The sequence below is a fragment of the Pipistrellus kuhlii genome, unplaced genomic scaffold (assembly GCF_014108245.1).
Source record: "Pipistrellus kuhlii isolate mPipKuh1 unplaced genomic scaffold, mPipKuh1.p scaffold_m20_p_15, whole genome shotgun sequence".
Classification (NCBI taxonomy): domain Eukaryota; kingdom Metazoa; phylum Chordata; class Mammalia; order Chiroptera; family Vespertilionidae; genus Pipistrellus; species Pipistrellus kuhlii.
The window spans coordinates 13082701-13101604 of NW_023425460.1; the positions used below are offsets into that span (position 1 = coordinate 13082701).

The window sequence follows — 18904 nt, forward strand, 5'->3', positions numbered from 1 at the left end:
TGAAACATTGCCAAGATAGAAAACCTAAGGCAGAGAGAATTTTATGAGTGTAAGATGTCACACAACTAATAGGGAATGAAGCTGGGATATGGACATAGTTTCTTTTGACCTTGCTATGCTAAATAGCCATGGCTTATAGTTACTGGTTATTTAGCTAGAATTTAGCTAACCACAAGATTATTTGGACTAGAGTCTGTGTGTGTGTGTTTGTGTAGTGTGTGTGTGTGTGTGTGTGTGTGTGTGTGTTTATTGACTTTGAACAGCTGTATAATTTGTATATTTGTTTATGGAAAAAATGGTTTCATAAACAAACATCCAAGGCTAACCTCGTATCATGTGGCAGGAAAATGTAGTTTCCATATTCAGTCACCACAGAGTTTCAAAGCAGAATTAGTGAGAATGGAGTCAGCTTCAAAGCAACACATTCTCTTGACTGGAAGAACCATTCTAGGTCCAACTATCAGGCTGTCTCTTAACATGAAGGTAATGAATGAATTTGTGTTTATTTCATGTGTCTTATGTACTCTGGTCTGGAGGCAGGTAGTTTGTCCAAGAAGGATTTCAGATCTTTTGAGCTGAAAGGCTTTATAAAGAAAGTACAGACAGAGCTCAGTTATTCTACTACATGGAAAATGTATTGACAAACTGTATATTGCTTATTTACTTACTCATTGATTTATTTGGTTAGGTATAGTTCTTGAAAATCATATTGGCTGAAATGTATTACATATTATTGTTGTTTTATGGGTGAAAGATGGTTTGTTTTGCAATTATTTTTCTGTTACTAACTATTCTGGGATAGCCTCATTGTCATCCTTAATATTATGAATGCTTTAGAAGTTTGTGACTGTCCTCTGATGTCATTCAGCCCTTGAGATATAGAAAATGCTTGAGAGAGATAGTGTTCAGAGATACAGACCAGGAGTTCTTGGTCTCACAGGCCTGGACAGTTATGCATGCAGGGGAACCCTCATCAAGAAAAAGAAAACAACATTGTGAACACAAAATTGTTACAAAAGAGAATGGTAGGAGTATTGCTGGAACCCATTCTTACAATACATCGGGAAGACTAGTAATGACTGTACAATGATGTAACAGCAAACCAGAGAAACATAGCCCCCATCTGAAAAAGAAGTTCCAGGCATATTCTATCTAGGCAGACTCCAGCATGTCTACAAGCACCCAGTGCCACCCAACAAGAGCAGCCCCAGTCATATTCCTGAAGGGCCCAGCTGACATGGAAGTGGTAGTGCAAGACTGTACCTCTGCCCCAAGGCTAGATCAATAGTGTAACCTGTGTAAGCATAGGCATGCATGTTTAGTAGTGTTCTAACATGTGGCTTTAACATGCTGGAAAGAATTAATTTAGGTATTTTTAAAGAAAAGTAAATTCTGGCTGCTAAGTTTACTGAACTCTTCTTTTTTGAGGGTACATATACAAATTACATAGTTATTCTCATAATTTTGTTTATTGTCAGATTCAGATGGCAAATAAGATGAACTGACTGAAAAGTAAGGAAGTTGCTTGAGAAGTTAATAGAACATTTGATTTTGTAATGAACATTGAGTTTATGGAGCGTGGCAACTGTTAGTAGGATGTTGAGGTATTATTTTTTTCATATTTGGGAACAACATTTTCCCCCATTAGTAGAAAATTTAATTTAGCATAGAAAAAGAATCTAAAGTCACAAAATATTTAGAAAATTTGACTCAGCACAGTGATTTTTTTTCTTTCCAAAATGTTGACATCTTCTAAGGCAATTCTTCATTTTACCTATTTGCAAAAGACACCCATCTTTCCTCAAAAGAAAACTAATACATATACAGTTCAACTGTTCTCCAGGCCAGAATATTATTCCTAAATTGAATGTTGCTTTTTCTTGACTTAAACTAAGAATATTTTCTTAATCTGGATATTTTAGGTAAATATTTTAATTCCTTAAACATACACATCAGTCTTAGCATTTTATCTTGAATTAGAAATGTATACCAACCATATTTTATAATAATCATTATGGCTCAGATAATCAACTCCTATGTGAGATCAACTCCATGCATAGTATTTATTTTAGGGTATAGGAAGGCTAACTTTTTATTTTCTCAGGGGACATGAAAACATGACATTATTCTTTCCATTACTTTATGAGCATTCTCCCATCCCCATCTCAACAATATAACACACATATATTGTGGCAATAGAATTTAAGAAATGAGGTGGGAGTAGAGTAGTATACTCATGAGAAAACATAATACTATCGGTGTAAATAAAACCTGAAAATATTTCTCCTTTCCCACAATCCCCTGCCAATAATTAAATCCATATTCATGATGGATTATGGGACAACTATTTACAATAGTAGTTTCTCATTAGGGATATGGAGGTTATTTGGGAAATTTAAGATGCCCCTGATATCTTTATGGCTTTAAAGAACCTTTGAGATACATCTTTCTCTCTCTGCCCAGTGTTAGCTCTGAGGTCTGAAATTCCCAGGCCTGATTCCCACAGAAACACCAGCTATTTATTTTTATTTTTATTTTTTTACAAAGAACAAAGCCAGTGGTAAGTGATATTTCATCTATATTTTCTGAGACATTGTCTGCATTGATTAAATTTTGTGTCACATTGAATGTTTATTGGCTAGAAAAAATTTCTGTAACATCAGCCTGCTCACAGCATTGTTTCTTCTCCGGTTTTGAAGTTTTCCTTCTCATTGTCTTACTCCTTTTAGTCAAAATAACACCTCTTTGTTTCTTAATTATCCCTTTGAAATTGGAACTGAAATTTGATCGGTTACATATCTGTGTCCATCTTTGCTTTCTGTGTCTGGTGATTCCACTGCCCTCTTTTTGCTCCCTCCCCATGATTCTTATAGGTTATTAGCCCCCACCTTCACCCCTCACCCCAACGACATAACTCAGTGGGAAGCTATAGGCGGCTCTCATACCTGCACTAATGATGGCACCCAAGGAAGAGAAAACAAATTTATGCTCCATGCTGGAAAACTGAGACTGATAGCATATCTCAAAGATACTCGGGTAGGAACTGCTGAAGCTGAGATTTGGACCCAGGACTTACTGACTCCAAAACACGTTTCCTTCTATTTTCACTGCTTCTTTTTGATGAAATAAAAACTGTGATGTCCTGATTAATCCCTTTATGTTTTATTTTTTTTATATGGACTTTAAATATTTTTATTGTGGTAATATTTTTGGAAATGAGTTATCTCACAGAGAAAGGGGGTTTGCATATTTGCCAGATTTAGCATTGTTGCGAAGGCCATTCACAACACCCCCTACACTTCCTATGAAGTGCCAGCAGATCTCGAGGGAAAGGTGGGGCTTCCTATCTCACAAGGACTCCAAGGTGGTAGAGAACGGTTCAGTTTGCTGGGTTGGCACCTTTAGGAAAGAAAAGGTCATTCCCCAAAGCAAGTGGTTTGCAAACTGTGGCTCATGAGCCACATGCAGCTCTTTGGCCCCTTGGGTGTGGCTCTTCCACAAAATACCATGGCCTGGGTGAGTCTCTTTTGAAGAAGTGGCATTAGAAGAGGTGTAAGTTTAAAAAATTTGGCTCTCAAAAAAATGTCAATCATTGTACTGTTGATAGTTGGCTCTGTTGACTATTGAGTTTGCTGACCACTGCCCAAAGCCACCTTGACGTTGAAAAATACTTAAACTGAATGGAAAGAAAGGCAAATGATGCCAGACATCACTCACAATGCCTCTCCCACTCGCCACATTTTTTTTTCCCTTTATCTTCCTCAATTTGTCAATATTGCAAACTATCTAACCTGGAGAGAAGAGTAATAAGAAAGAGGTTGAGCACTGCCCTTTTCTATGAAGGAATCTGTAAAGCATTTGTAACCTACCGTCCCTTTGCTTTTAAAAAGTTACAATTGTTGAACCCCTGCTAGGATGATTTTGGGGGAATCCATGCTATAGTGAAGCATTGGGGCAGAGATGGGACAAGAGGCTCAGATTAGCTTGTTGGATCTATGGTGTGACCCTGCTTGTCACTGATCATTGCATAGTAAGAGTTGCCAGAGGGAAGAAAGAGACCTGACTTTGGGTGGTGAGCCATGATACAGGATGCAGATGATGTATTATAGACTTGAAACCTGCATTGTACACTTGAAACCTGTATGGTTTTATTAACCAATGTCACCATAATAAACTCATTAAAAAAAAGTTAACTGTTAAAAACCTTATAGGTCACAGTGATGTCTTTGTTAAATATTAATATATTTATTCTTTACCTTCCTACCTTACATTTTGGAATAAATTTTTATACTTCAATTCTGGTGAAAATGTATATTATTGGGGAATATTCTCCTTATTGACAAACTTATAACTAAAATGCTGACTGATCCTGAAGTGCTTTCTGAATCATTACTCCCATTTATGTGAGTTGGTAGAATTACAAAAGATACCGGCCTGCTGACTTTTGAAGTGGTAAATATTAAGTGTCTGGAATCTATAAAGAGGGATAAAATTAAGGAAATTGGCCAGTGGATCATTTAAGAGATATACAGGTCATGTTGGGGAGAGAGCTAGTATTTCTAGGTTGTATTGTTTGACCTACTGTCATTAAGGAAGCTTAAAGTCTCACTGACCTTTTGGGGGACAATTGTGATTGCATAGCCCTTTCTAGCAAAAGTCATACATAAATTCATGCTCATTTAAATCTGTGGCCCCCAGATTTTATCTTGGTTTTAAAAGATAAATCTTAATGGGAAACTGAGTAAATTCCCATTACAGTCCCCCCCCCCCCCTTTACAATTATTTTAATTGAGTTCTTTTCACGCATCTGGTTCCAGCACCTATTGTTTAATTCTTCAATGATACTAACTGGTAGAATTTCCAAGGGATTTGCCATTTAGAAGGGCACCCTCAGAGAGTAAGAAGTGCTTAAGATGGAAATAAATGAATTTATGCTGCTTGCGCTCTGGATAATGAAGGCAATATTTTTAGTACTAGCTCTATTTCAAGCTCCTTCAAATGATATGCATATAAATACTGACTGATGGGCAGCTTGGTAAATATAATCTAAACATTCTCAGCATTTGGCTTTGAATGTATTATCATATGTTCCCCAAGCTTGCCAGATAATAAAAATTGCTGGAGATATTTTTTAAAAATTCAGATTCCTTATTTGCCAGCTCAGATCAATGGAATATCTTTTGCATTTGTATTTATATACAGTTTTGGGATTGACATCTTTGGGAAACAGTGCATCATAGTATTTAAGTGGTCTTTTTCCCCCCCCTACGTACACTACTATTAATATTTTGAGATGATTTGTTCTCAGAAAACAGAATATTATGATTAAATAGTTGTTTTATATAGTTATAAATGATTATTACAAAGCTTTTGTTTTATAGGATGGTGTAACTTTAACATTTTGTAACTTCATTTTCTACCTGATTTTTTTTTTAATATATGTTTTTATTGATTTCAGAGAGGAAGAGAGAGAAAATGAGAGACAGAAACATCAGTGATGAGAGGGAATCATTGATTGGCTGCCTCCTACAGACCCCTCTGGGGACTGAGCCTGCAACCCAGGCATGTGCCCTTGATCAGTAATCAAACCTGGGACCCTTCAGTCTGCAGGCCGACACTCTATCCATTGAGCTGAACCGGCTAGGGCTCTATCTGCTTGTTTTTTAAAATATATTTTATTGATTTTAGAGAGGAAGGGAGAGGGAGAGGGAGACAGAAACATCAGTGATGAGTGAGAATCATTGATCGGCTGCCTCCTGCAAGCCCCCTACTGGGGATTGAGCCCACAATTCAGGCCTGTGCCCTTGGCCGGAATTGAACCTGGGGCTTTTCAGTCCGCAGGCTAACGCTCTTTCCTTTATCTGTGTTTTTTTTTTTTTTTTTTTTTTTAATGTTATTTTCCTTTATAACTTAAACACACAGTTAATTTAAGTATACACAACTGAAATACAGCGAGCATCTTATTGACATGGTTGGTGCCTAAGGAGTGCTATTATTATTTCAGTTGCATTATATTTACAATTTATAAAATTTATTCTTAGGACTAACATCAATGTTTAAAATAAATCTCAAGAGCCACATAGGAGACCGGATTCGGATCTGTTTTTTTTGTTTTGTTTTTTTTTTGTAGCAGTAAAACTTGTTGGCCAACAGGCTGTACTATATGTGACAACTTGAAAAGTGTATCAGTTGAATTTAAGTGTGAACTTTGTTAGAATGGTCAGATTGGGCATTTTGATGCATAATCTAGGATATAGTATGTTCTTTTAAAAGTCAAATATGGTAACATCTAGGAAAATCTGTGTATTATTTAAAGGAGCAGATGAGGAAAATATAATTCTTATTTTATATAATACTAAAGATTTTAGGAAAGAGTGGCTTTTAATGACAGATGATAGCAAAATGTAAGAAGGAAACACACACACACACACACACACACACACACACAGTATTATGGAAGCCATAATACTGCCATTGACTGATTCTGTCATTTAGTTGTTAAAAGTGTCCAGAGACACAGTCTACAGGGTGGTGAAGGCATGTGTTGGAGGTGTATATTGGGGGACTAGATGGAGGGGGAGCATTGAAGGAAAAACACAGGGACATTCTGTAACATCCTCAACAATGACGCTCTTTAAGAAGTGTGCAGAGAAAATAGATCAATGGAAATGTCTTTGGAGGCCACTGACCTCCCTTTGTCTTACGTTGCCCAGTAAGGCACAGAGTAAAATCCCGAAGGCATTTAAGGGTTAAGTGTAGAAGAGTTAGACATGAAGTGTTTAGACTAAGATTGGGAGAGAATTTAGGGACGATCTAGTCTAATTTATGCAACTGAGAGACAGAGGCTGAGAACTAGAGCTACACTGCCACCCAGGTGACGAGACCTCATTCCTGTGAGGGCACCGCGGTGCCACCGCCTTTCCTTCTTGTTTATGTGTATCTGTAGATATTTTATCTTCCTGCGCATACGGTTCTTGAAACAGCAGCTGCGTCTTATGTCTCTTTGTGGCTGTGCCAAGAGCTGCACTAAACAAATGTTTGCTGTTGTCGTGGGGCTGATTTGTGGGGAAGACTTCCTTACCTCTGCAGAGAACGTGGTGTGTGCTGTCAGCCTGGCAAATAAAGAATCGAATCGTCGCTAGTGTGTAAGGAATCCACACAAAGCTTTGCGTGCGCACTTTAAGATCCTGTCAGAAGAGACCACTGCATAAAAGTCTACACCCGTCACCCACGACCCCCACCCCGTGTTCAGTAAGCTAAAACCCCAGTGGGTAGTTGGATGCAAGTGTCTGCTTCCGCTTTAGTGGGAGAGGAAGTCAGTGGATGCCTCTTGCCGTTACTCACAGAAGTCGTTTGCATTCTGTGCAGGACGTGGGCCTGGGGAACCACGCCAGCCTGGCGTGCAAAGGCGCCTGGACAGAACAGCCCGGCGATGTCTCCCCACTTGAGCTGCCGAGGGAAGGGGGTCTCCTGCTTCATTGTAGGAACCGGCAGCTCAGTTTAATTCCGAGTCAGAGCCTGCCTTTTGAGCTCCCGATCCCTCCCGTGATCTCACCTGAAGGTGCGCTTTTATTTTCCTGTCCGTATTCTTAAGTCATTTGGAGAAATCTAACACTCACGTTTTCAAATGACGTCAGCTCAGCTAAGGATATATTTTCCTCTCTATAAAATTTAGTGGCAAAGAAAGGAAACTGAGTGTGCAAGGAAAGGAGGGAGGGGGACTAGCATACGTACGTTGTTTGATAGTTGACAGGTCAGTTACCGTGTGGGGTGTGATATGCAATTCAATGAAGGGTGATGCTTCCCTCTTACCCGCATTGCAGACTCTTTGTGGCACGTTCCGCATGCATTCTGCATGCGATATGCGCAACGGAGCGTCCTAGCTTAGTGCGAGGGATCCGGGCATTGGAAAGCTGAAGGAGGAAATGCATATTCACTTTATAATCGTTAAACTTAGGTGGAATTTGTGCAAGCCTGGTCACAATTGATCAGTTGATGAGATCAGAGTCTAGTAATTTACTAATGGAGAGTCGCATTCAGTGAACTTAAGGGTAAATAAGAAGCAATGTAAGTTTCAACTCTAAACCCACTGAGGGATTTCTAACTATGAAGTTCACCATATCCTAAGACTAATGCTTAGAAAACATGTACTAATGCCAAATGTGTGTACATATATATTAACTATAGTATCTATTGTGCATACCATATGCACATATTGATGTTTAACCTTTGATCTTTCTACTGTAAGTACTACTGCATAGACTATTTGCATCTAGATTTTGCATATAGATTGGGGTTGATAAGGCAGTTTTCTACGTGGGGTAGTCTGAGGTTGTCAGGGACAATTTCCTTACTGAAATTCTATTGTTTTTGAAAAGTCATGGTTTTTCACTTGACAATTGTTTAGGTTGTTTCTTTTTTCTTCAAATAAAATACACTGCATTCTGGTGAAGTAAACACTTAAAATTTGATCACCTCCAGGGGTCTTCAAACTACGGCCCGCGGGCCACATGCGGCCCGCAGAGGAGTCAGATCCGGCCCGCCAGGTTTTTTGGGCAGTGAGCACAGCTGAGGTGTTACAGTAGGAATTAGTAGTTCATATAGTCCGGCCCTCCAGCTCTCTGAGGGACCGTGATCTGGCCCCCACTTTAAAAAGTTTGAGGACGCCTGATCCTAGACCTTGAAGGAATTGACTACTAGTTAACTGAGTGCATATCTATAACAGGAAACAAGTATATGTATTAGGTCAAGGATATATTTTGGTTACAGAGTAATTATACTGATAATTACATGTGATTTGTAAATTCATTTTGTGTTTTCCATGTAGCTCACAAATAACTGTGTTTTGGATCACAGGGTTTCAGTTTTGTCACTTTTTCTCTGCCATGGGAGTGCTATTGAGCCCTCATCATTAATTGAGTTTTTTGAACAATAATTGCCCTCTTGCCTCATCAGGCATAGGCAACAAGATCAACTGGAAATAAATGGCTTCTGCTTTCTGTTTCCACCTTCCATCCTCTTTTCCCAGACTCTGCTTTAAATGATGCTACTTCCATTAGTAAAGTAACATTTTCCTACATAGACTGATTACTGAGTTCCCACAATAGACCACAAGTTATCACATTTTTCTAACTGGCGTTTTTAAGATAAGGATACAGTTATGTTCACACACTTTTTGACACAAGTATTTAACCCTATTCCAAGGCAATAGCATTAAAGAACAACTAAATATCCAGGCGTCTTCAAACTACAGCCCGCGGGCCACATGCGGCCCGCAGAGGAGTCTGATCCGGCCCACCAGGTTTTGTGGGCAGTGAGCGCAGCCGAGGTGTTACAGTAGGAATTAGTAGTTCATATAGTCCGGCCCTCCAGCTCGCTGAGGGACCGTGATCTGGCCCCCACTTTAAAAAGTTTGAGGACCCCTGTTCCAAGGCAATAGCATTAAAGAACAACTAAATATCCTATAGCAAGTTAAATAAGTAGAATTTGAGCAGGAGGATACTTAAAAAAAAAAGGAGCAAAAGATGAACTAGAAACAGTAGAGACACTATGGTATTATTAATGTTAGGAGATGCCGCCAATCTTAAGAATGACAATGTTCAGTTATTGGCATTTTGGCATTTTCTGTTGTCTTCTCTACTTTGCTCATTTTATCTTACACCTTTTTGGTTTTGTTTTTGTTACTGGAATTTTATTGTAAAAGATGTACAGTGCTTTACAATATACTCTGAAGCTCTCAAAAGTTTCAAAGGCATAAATTTTCTTCTTCTTTGAGTGTTGACAGGAGAAAATCAGCATACTGTTCTGCATTTTGTTCCATTATCCTCTGTCTAAACTCCATTTTGTGATCAGCAGAAGCAGAGAGTCGGGTTCAGGAAGGAATTCTGGATCTTGAATATGTGGTTCAGCGAGGCAGGGTTTGCAAACAAGCCATGGTTCCATCCCTCCCCTCTGTATCCTCCATCCCAGTGGCTAATTATTACTTTCTTATGCCCCTCTGATCTCCTTTCCCTTTTCCTTAAAGTCACTGATCTCGAAGGAAGATAGTGCCCAAATTGTCTTTGGGCAATTAATTCCTATGCACTCCGCTCAAGAAGGCCCATTAAAACCTCCAATGGGCCTGATAATATTTGCAGCATTTACTGAGCGCTGAGTAAGGGCCAGACATTATCCTAAATGTTGCAAATGTGTTTAATTCTCATATTGACTCTAATAAGTGAGAACAATTATTATATCCATTTTACATTTTAGAAACTGAAACCCAGCATGATTAAATAACTAGCTCGCCTGTGGCAGGTCGAGGTTTTGAACCCCATGACTCTGAGGCTGTTGCTCCCTATTCTAACATGCGAACAAACTCCCACGTTTGACTTCTTCCTGTTCCAGACCTGCTTCCCTGCCCAGTATGTCAGGATTCCATTCCATTGTTTTCCCCAGCCCCATTGGACTGATGCTTCCCTTGGGCTCCTGGTTAAGTCTTGATTCTGCGGTTTTCCCCTGCATCCCTCCTGTGGAAGGTCTCTTGGTGGCATATATACATTGGCCTGCTGGTCATGCATCCGGGGTCCAGAAACCCTGTCAGGACCTGAGTCCCCGCTTCTTATTCAGATATGGATTTTTAGAGTGAAGGGCAATGGAGACAAAATGCTCAGCCAGCGCATTTATCTCCCCTAATCTCAATTTTTATGGTACCCTTAGTGTAATGCTTCCCACCCCTTCCGCTGGAACTATTTAAATATTTTATTTCTGAAGTCTCATTAGATTCATAGAGGTTTTAAAATGCCAATAATGGATGCTGCAGAGCAAAAGGTGTTTGCCATTGGAGTGAAAGATAGTAATTCTCCTCTTATTTATTTCCCCCCTCTCTCTCCTTATGCTTCTACACAGAGATTAGAGTGTATGTTAGCTTGGAGAGAACTGAAGTGAGGCCAGATTAGCAGTCCTGTGTGTTGGGAATCCCTGGTCCAGTGACTATGGTAGAGATAATTGAGTGATCAAAAAGCTATTATTCAAAAATTTATCCTTGTATGCTGAAACTTAAGACCCACCAGATTAGACCTATGGCAACAACAAGATCCAAAGAGGAGAAGTGTTTAAAGCATATGGTAAGTTAAGGAGAGGGAAAAATGCAGGCATTAGTTTAGGCTAAGATATTAGAACTGGGTCTCTGAAAGTCTACTAGTTGTTTTACAGTTCGATAAGTGTTGGTAGAATGATTAAAAAAAAGAAAAGTCCACAGTCAGGAAAGAAATATAAATTTTTTTTTGGTATGTTTTGATATTGCTATAATACATATGTGCAGTATGTATTCAGTTCTTTGATATTTAGCAACTGCAGGATAAGAGCTATGCAATTGGGGTTATGCAAAGATAAGATGTCCCGTGGTGGGACGTGGGACAAATTGTTAAGAATCGGGACTGTCCCGCCAAAAGCGGGACATCTGGACACCTTATGCAAAGAACAAATTAACACCTACTGTATATGGTTAAGCGTTGGGCAAGATGCTGCAGGTAGCAAATCTTATTTAATTTTCACAGCTGCCTGGTGAGGTAAGTCCAGTTCTCTCCATTTGGCAAATAAGGAAATAGGGTTCTGGTGAAGTGAAAACCTTCCTTGAGGTCACAAAGCTAGAAAGTAGCAGAGCTGAGGCTGCTGAGGCACAGATACCATTCTTTTCTTGGCTCCAAAGATCAAGATCTTTCCACCGTATTTTGCTGAATCAAGCTTTTCACTGAGCAAAACACCTATTATGTTACTTTATCCTTACATCATCCCTGTGAGTCCTTTGCTAATTTGTGCAAGTCATTTGAAACAGAAGTTATTATAACTTTTGTACTCATTTTACAGAGCTGATTCAATATAAGCGGTGTCAGCATTGAATAGAATAAAGCAAAGCCTGACCCTGGGCCAGAGCGACAGCTGTCATTTCTCATAATGGCACTCACAGAGGTTAGCTCGGTGGAGAATCTGGGAACTTTCCCAGAGAGCATCCAACATTATCCTTCTAACATTGCATTTTACTCTTATGCAATCCATTTAGACTCCATTGGTTCTATTCTTAGTTAATGCCGATTTGTATTCCCAGATCGCAGTGCTAAATAAAACTCTGTTTATAAACATTTCAATAAATTTGAAATAGCACAACCCTCTACTTCCTCTATTAATTTGTGAAATAAAGTAACAAAACTTTGTGGGTTAGACTGGAAGCAACTATAACTTCTGGTTTCCTTGCAAATGAACTTCACCTGTTAAATATGCTGTAGCCATTGAGCATTTGAAAGAACCATGGATAAAGTACTGAGCCATAGAATTTTTTTTTCTGTGTAAAAAGCTATATAAAGTATCACAGGTTGAAGAAAACTAAAACAAGTATTTTCTTTCTTATCTTTGAATTTATTTTTTAAAAAAATCCAGAGACCACCTAGAGTTCAGTTATTCCTCAATTTTTAAGCAAAAGTAAATGTATTTTGTTTAGATTATTTTTACATTAAAACTCCCCAGTTGTTGAATCGCCTACAAAACATCATGGAAACAGTCAGTAGCTTCCCATAGATCACCATCCCCTGTACTGTTGAGCTGGCCTGCATAAACCTCAGCCACACTGACTAAAAACTGTCAGAAGGAACAAAGCACAACTACCAGTGATTGATGAAAAGACATATAAAGACAGATAGTTTTTTTCTGGAGCAGTGAGAAAGTGAAAGGCAGGCATCATTGCAAGAATTGGTATTAGCTGTTCTTAAAAAATCATTGCTAATGATCTGGCAGACTGAGTCAACAGCACATCAATGAGTCCGATGAAAGGTGTGAGGTTTAGAGGTGTTACAGCATCAGATTAAGAAGAAAAATCATTGAAATGAACTCTGTGCTACAATAAAGAGCAAGAAAAGAGAAAATGACATTCAGCTTAGGAGGAAAACGTACTCCTTCAGGAAAAAAAAAATTTTTTTTAAGACCATTTCTCTGTGTGGGACACAAGAAGGCATTCAGTGGCATGCTTTGGCTAGTTGAGATGACTGTGGTTCTGCTATTGAGCATCAGGGAATACGATGCTAATGATCAGAGGGTATAAGAATGACATAGACCCTGGGGTCATTTTTATACCTTTCACTGTCCACGTGATATTGCCATAGCCAGTGTCCTTGTCACACAGGAGGTAGATGACATATAGGGAGGAGGTTGGCCGTGTACCTGGATCTTTCCCCACAGAAATAACTGATGCGTGAAACATGACACTCCTCAACTGCTCTCATCCCTACAGGTAATTTGCATATATATATATTTCCTGACTTCCCTCCTCCTGTTTACATTGATTACCTTTATTCTTTTTACTCCTGTGTACCTCTGCCAACTGCTGACTTAGGGACTGGGATCTGACTGCTAAGTTTTTACTTTATTTGGCTTCTTTCTTGGAGCCTTTGAATGTGATCTAATCTGCACCACTGTCAGACTCTCCACTCCACTCCCCTTTATCCCATTCCTCACATTTCCATTGGCATTCAGGGCTTAGCTCCCATTTAGTCTCTACCAGTGGTTCTCAACCTTTCTAATGCTGTGACCCTTTAGTACAGTTCCTCATGTTGTGGTGACCCTCAACCATACAATTATTTTCATTGCTGCTTCATAACTGTAATTTTGCTCCTGTTATGAATCGTAATGAAAATGTCTGTGTTTTTTGATAGGCAACCCTGGTAGCGGTTCTCACAGATTGAGAACCACAAACACCACAGACTTGCAGGTTTCTGAATCCAAGAAACTATTTCCGTCTTTTTTTTCTTCCTTTTCTCTCTATGGCAACTGAATTTGCTGACCACTTCTCTACTCTGATAGTGTGTGTGTGTGTGTGTGTGTGTGTGTGTGTGTGTATGTATGTGTGTATGATAGTGTGTGTGTGTGTGTGTGTGTATGATAGTATGATAGTGTGTGTGTGTGTGTATGTGTGTGCCCCTGGGAAACTTGGGGAGTCTGCGCTCCCCATGAAGCCAGTGCAGTTTCACATTAGTGTGTTAACTCCTCATATCTCAGCAAGTGTTTTCTAACAAGTTTGGTTCGCTTCTGTACCATCTATTTCCTCTGGCAGAACCTGCATGGGAACCATTTTTGGCTAAAATTCCCAGCTTTCAGTCATCTGTCATTGTATACTGTCATTGTCTATTATTTCTGTTCATCTAACTGAAGACATTCACCTTGAGTGTCTCATGGCTCAAATAACACTTATTTAGCATCAAGAAAAGTTTAAGTATTTTTATGGTGGTGTTATAAAAGAATCTGCTTTTCCTCCTCTGCAGTATTTTTAAATATAAAATAATATATTAACCCTTTGCACTCCGCTGTCCCCTCTCAGGGGACATCGGAATTCAAGCATATCACTCGGATATCCCCTCTCAGGGGGGACATTGCAATTTATTAGTGATTACGGGGAATTGAGTTAATTCAACGCACGTGTCCACCGCAAAGTAGCGTCGAGTAGCTGGTAGCCAATGTCCAGAATGGTTCGGAGTGCAAAGGGTTAAGTGTTTATATTGTCTCATCGTTTGCAGCTCTTCAGAGCTCCTCGAAGGCTCAATTTTGGTTTTCTCATCTCTGTATCTTTAATAGATGACATAGTTGTCAATGAATCTTTGCTAGGTGAAAGTGATGTTTGCTTGTAATTTAACATTACACCATATATATTTTTAAAATATTATAGGGCATGGATTCTACTTTAAAGTGAATGTTCCAGAATTCATTTTGTTTAAACCATATTGGTACACCCTTTGCATGGTTACATCTACTAAAGTCTCAGTGGTCATAATTTATATCACTATCAGTATCTTAATATCACAAGTGTATAATCTTTAAAGTTACAGGCATATAATGTTTAGAAGCATCCAAAAAATTTTATCTAATCTTTTCATAAAAATCCATAACCTGAGGAGAGGGGGTGAGCATAAATGTCACGGAAGGGAAACAGCAGCACGCGAGCTTGTCATTTTCATGGTCCTTTCAAATCATATTTGTGATGGCAAGCAGGACCTTGCATCCAAAATGTCTGACATTTGCACAGCGGCCCCCATAATCAAATGGGAAACCAACACAGTCTTTACCGAGTTACTAAGGATGGTGGCCTTCTTGTTCCTTCACACAATTTCATGCTATTTGTCTGTGGAGGAAATGCCTGAGGGCTTTGACACAGTAAGGCATCTTATCTGGAATCCTTAAGGGCAGGTGTAGAGCAAGAAAATGTCAAGTTCACAGGGAGCACCTGCATCCTTGCAATGTTAAAGGGCGCCACGGGAGCTTGTTTCCCTCCATTGTACATTCACATTTTTGGCAGAAGCCCGGGCTGCATAATGCTGTGTAACAAACACTGTTAGAGCAAATGCTGAATTCATTACACTGCTATAAAAAACAATGAACGGGCATGCGTGTCACTGACCTTCAACTCTCCCAGCACAAGGAAGACAGGTGACGTCCATGGGGCAGCAGCAATCCCCTGCTATGCTTTATGAGAGAGGGTTGGGTTGACTGACTGAAAGGATTCTAAGTCGTTAGATAGATATTCAGGTTGATTTGTATTGGTTGTGAATAAATCAATGTCTATTACAATCTACACTTCTAAAAGAGTAATATGCAAATTGACCATACTCTCATGACACCCAGCAGCCAATCAGGAGTGAGTATGCAAAGTAACCCAACAAAGATGGAAGATTAATTTGCATATTCAGGCACTGAGTGGCCAGGGGCGTTCTGGACAGTGTGGGAAGGCGGGAAGGTATCTCTGGGCTAGAGCAAAGGCACTGCTGGCAGCAAGGGGAAGGAAGGCCGATTCTTGCACAGATATTCATGCCTTGGGCCTCTAGTAATCAATAATTAACTTTTACCCAAGGAAGTGGTGATTTCTGAAGCAGTGGGCTAACATCCACACACTTGCTTAGACTTTGCAGGTACATTTTTGGGATGGATTCTTCAGTCTGAATTATTTAACTATTTACATGACAACCAGTGTTCTAGCATGATTTTTAACTTTCCTGGTCCCTTTGCTAATTTTTATTTCTAACTCCTAGATGTTAATTTTCTCCTGATGCTAATCCTATCTAATAAAAGGGTAATATGCAAATTAACCATCACTCTGTCACAAAGATGGTGGTGCCCATAGCCACAAGATGGCGGCACCCAGTCCTCTCAGCCCTGCTAGAGTCCCCCAGTCCCAGCGGGTGGCTGCTTACAGTGGGCAGCGTGAGCAGCCTGGCGGAATGCTTGCTTCTTTGCAGCAGTGATGAGGCAAGCATTCTGCCCCTAGCTGCGGAGAGCCTCTGGGCAGCGGGCATGGAGTGGCCAGGCCCCACAGAGAGCTACTGGTACATGGATTTATGCGCAGGGCTACTGGTTATTTAATAATCATATATTTTAAAACACAACAAATATTATGTATTAAAAAGTCTCCTAGTAAGTCTTATGTATCACCCTTAGATGAATAGAGTCATAATTATTTCATTATTATAGCCTTATATAAACTGAGTTGGACAATACATTTCCTTTGCAGTTCTGCACATTCAAATGCACTCATAAGAGCAGCGTTTTCTAATAGGCTCTGTCTGATGCACAGGGAAATGCTTGTCTCCAGAAAAACCTCTTAGAATGAATAACCTGTTTCAGCATTTATGTTAACTGAAAAGGTAATTTTATAAGGTATAACATTCAGGACTTTTAACAGCTGCTACACTCTTGTATACACCTGGTATTACCTGTAATTTTTCTCTAGTACTAATTTTCAAAGTTGTAATTTGGGTTATAATGTTCCACATGGTACAGCTTATAGTTTCATAAGAAGCTCACTGCAAGGCATTTATTCACATGTAATTGTAGAGCAAAGGACAGGTAAACTGCTATAAAAATAAAGGAGAATTTACCTGCTAATCCAGCAACCTCTTAAATCTTTACTATCCAGAATTTTATATACTTCAGATTCAAATTCTTGATTCTGTCTGAAAAAAATAATGTCTATTGTGACTCTTCTCAAAAAAACTATTTTAGATTGATGCTGTTAACTGGACTTTTATAGGGAATCTGTTTATTTCTACTAAATTTATATGTATTATATATTAACTTTTTATGTATATGAAGAAATATATTGATATTTTCATTTTGTGCATTTCTTTTTATAGTTGTTAAGTATCAGATAATATAAAGAGAGAATTTTTCAAAATACCTCCTAGAAATAGAAATCCTGATTCTGCCAATGAGCTGGTAATATTTTTGGAGAAACACTTAACCCTTTCAAAGCTTTCCTCACTTTAGGAAGTTTCAGGGAAATGTTGTAAGACCTTCTACAATAGGTTCACAAACACCTGGGTGAAGGATGTTATGTGCTATTGACGAGATTTAAAGTTTTTCAGAGTATTGGGCCTCCATTAGTTTTACAGTTCATGTAAACCTCGAAGATATCAGACTGTTATTTAACCTCATTTTTAAAGGTGGATTGCGATCTGATTTCTGAGCACATGTTCATCTTTTTGTAACACCCCTTCCCTTCTCTTTGTTGCACTGCTGCTTCTCTCTACAGGAAATGATTTTAATTGTCAGATACTAACTTCTTTTACTAAATGAAATATTGAGAAGCACATTGAAATGCCTAAATTTGAAGGAATGAAAGAAATATCCTTACAATGTATTTTTACTTCAGAAATATATATATCAGGATGGCTAATAATAATGAAAAATATGTGTACAATGTATTTTAAACCCTGGAGGACCTATGTGTTTTAACATCTGATAACTTTTATAAATTAAATAACTGGGCCCCTTGATCTGAAATGCTTCAGATGAACAATGCTATTAAAGCTAAATGAACAATTATGTTCAGTTTGCCACTACGGGCAGACAGAAGCTACACTGTGGTGAAATGCAAAACCTTCCTTTTTGTGTGGCTTCTGTAAAAACCTTCTCTGTTTATCATTTCAGTTCCCTTTTGTGTGCCACGCTTTCTCTCTCTGCCCACTATTTAAATGTTGGTATTTCTGGGGTTCTGTCCTTGACATTGTTTTAATTGCACATTCTCTCTGGATTCGCTCAGTTATTTCCAGGACATCAACTACCAGCTAATGATGACTTAGCAACATGTCTCTAGTTGTCCTAAACTGAACTCTAACTGTAACCACCGCCATGTCGTCGTTCAAGTTGGAACACGGGGTGTTATTCTGGATTCATCTCCCTCTCACACCACCCACTCTGATTTAGTCATAAGGACCTGTCAATTCTTCATTCTAAAACAGGCCGGTAACTTTCCCTCCCCATCCTCTGTCGGTATCTTAATTCGAGTTTTATGCATTATTTTTTACAGCTTTCAAACTTGTCTTTCTGTATCCATGTATATTTAATTCAAACTTCTTTTATATATTGATCTATCTGAATTTTAAGTACGCTTAGTACCCCTTCCACAAACATCTTACATGGTTTTCTTTACATAAAAGACAAAGAAGACATTTTAATAACAAGTCATTATCACTTATCAGGCATTTATTTGAGGTTACAAATCATATTTTTTCCTTTTTCATATATTTTTGTTTTCTATTACCCTATTGACACCTAGAAGGTGCTTAAAATAGTTTGGCTGAGTAAATGAATTAATCAAGAAAAAGGCTGCCATAAAACTAGATAATCATAAAACTATATATCTAAATTGTCAATTTTTTGCTTATACTTTTTTGAGAAATACATTACTTCCAAATAAGCATCATTTGAAAACTGCCAATTACTATCAATTGAAATGAGAAAACATCTCTCTTAGTTTGTTTAATGAATCAAATCCAGAGCCCTCACAATAGCCTTCACAGCCTTCACTTCATTGGCTCTCTTTTCTCTCCCTCATTGTGTTCTAGTCCAACCACCTGGTCTGTTATTGACCCTGGAGCACCCAAGTCCT

The 18904-nt window shown here is 38.8% G+C and overlaps 2 protein-coding genes across 2 annotated transcripts in view; one reads left to right on the forward strand and one right to left on the reverse strand.

Annotated features, from left to right (window-relative positions):
* Window positions 1–18904, forward strand: part of CTNNA3 (catenin alpha 3) — a 1168431-nt gene that overhangs the window by 373561 nt on the left and 775966 nt on the right. The window lies entirely within an intron of this gene.
* The window catches only part of LRRTM3 (leucine rich repeat transmembrane neuronal 3), a 148304-nt gene that overhangs the window by 32952 nt on the left and 96448 nt on the right, over window positions 1–18904 (reverse strand). The window lies entirely within an intron of this gene.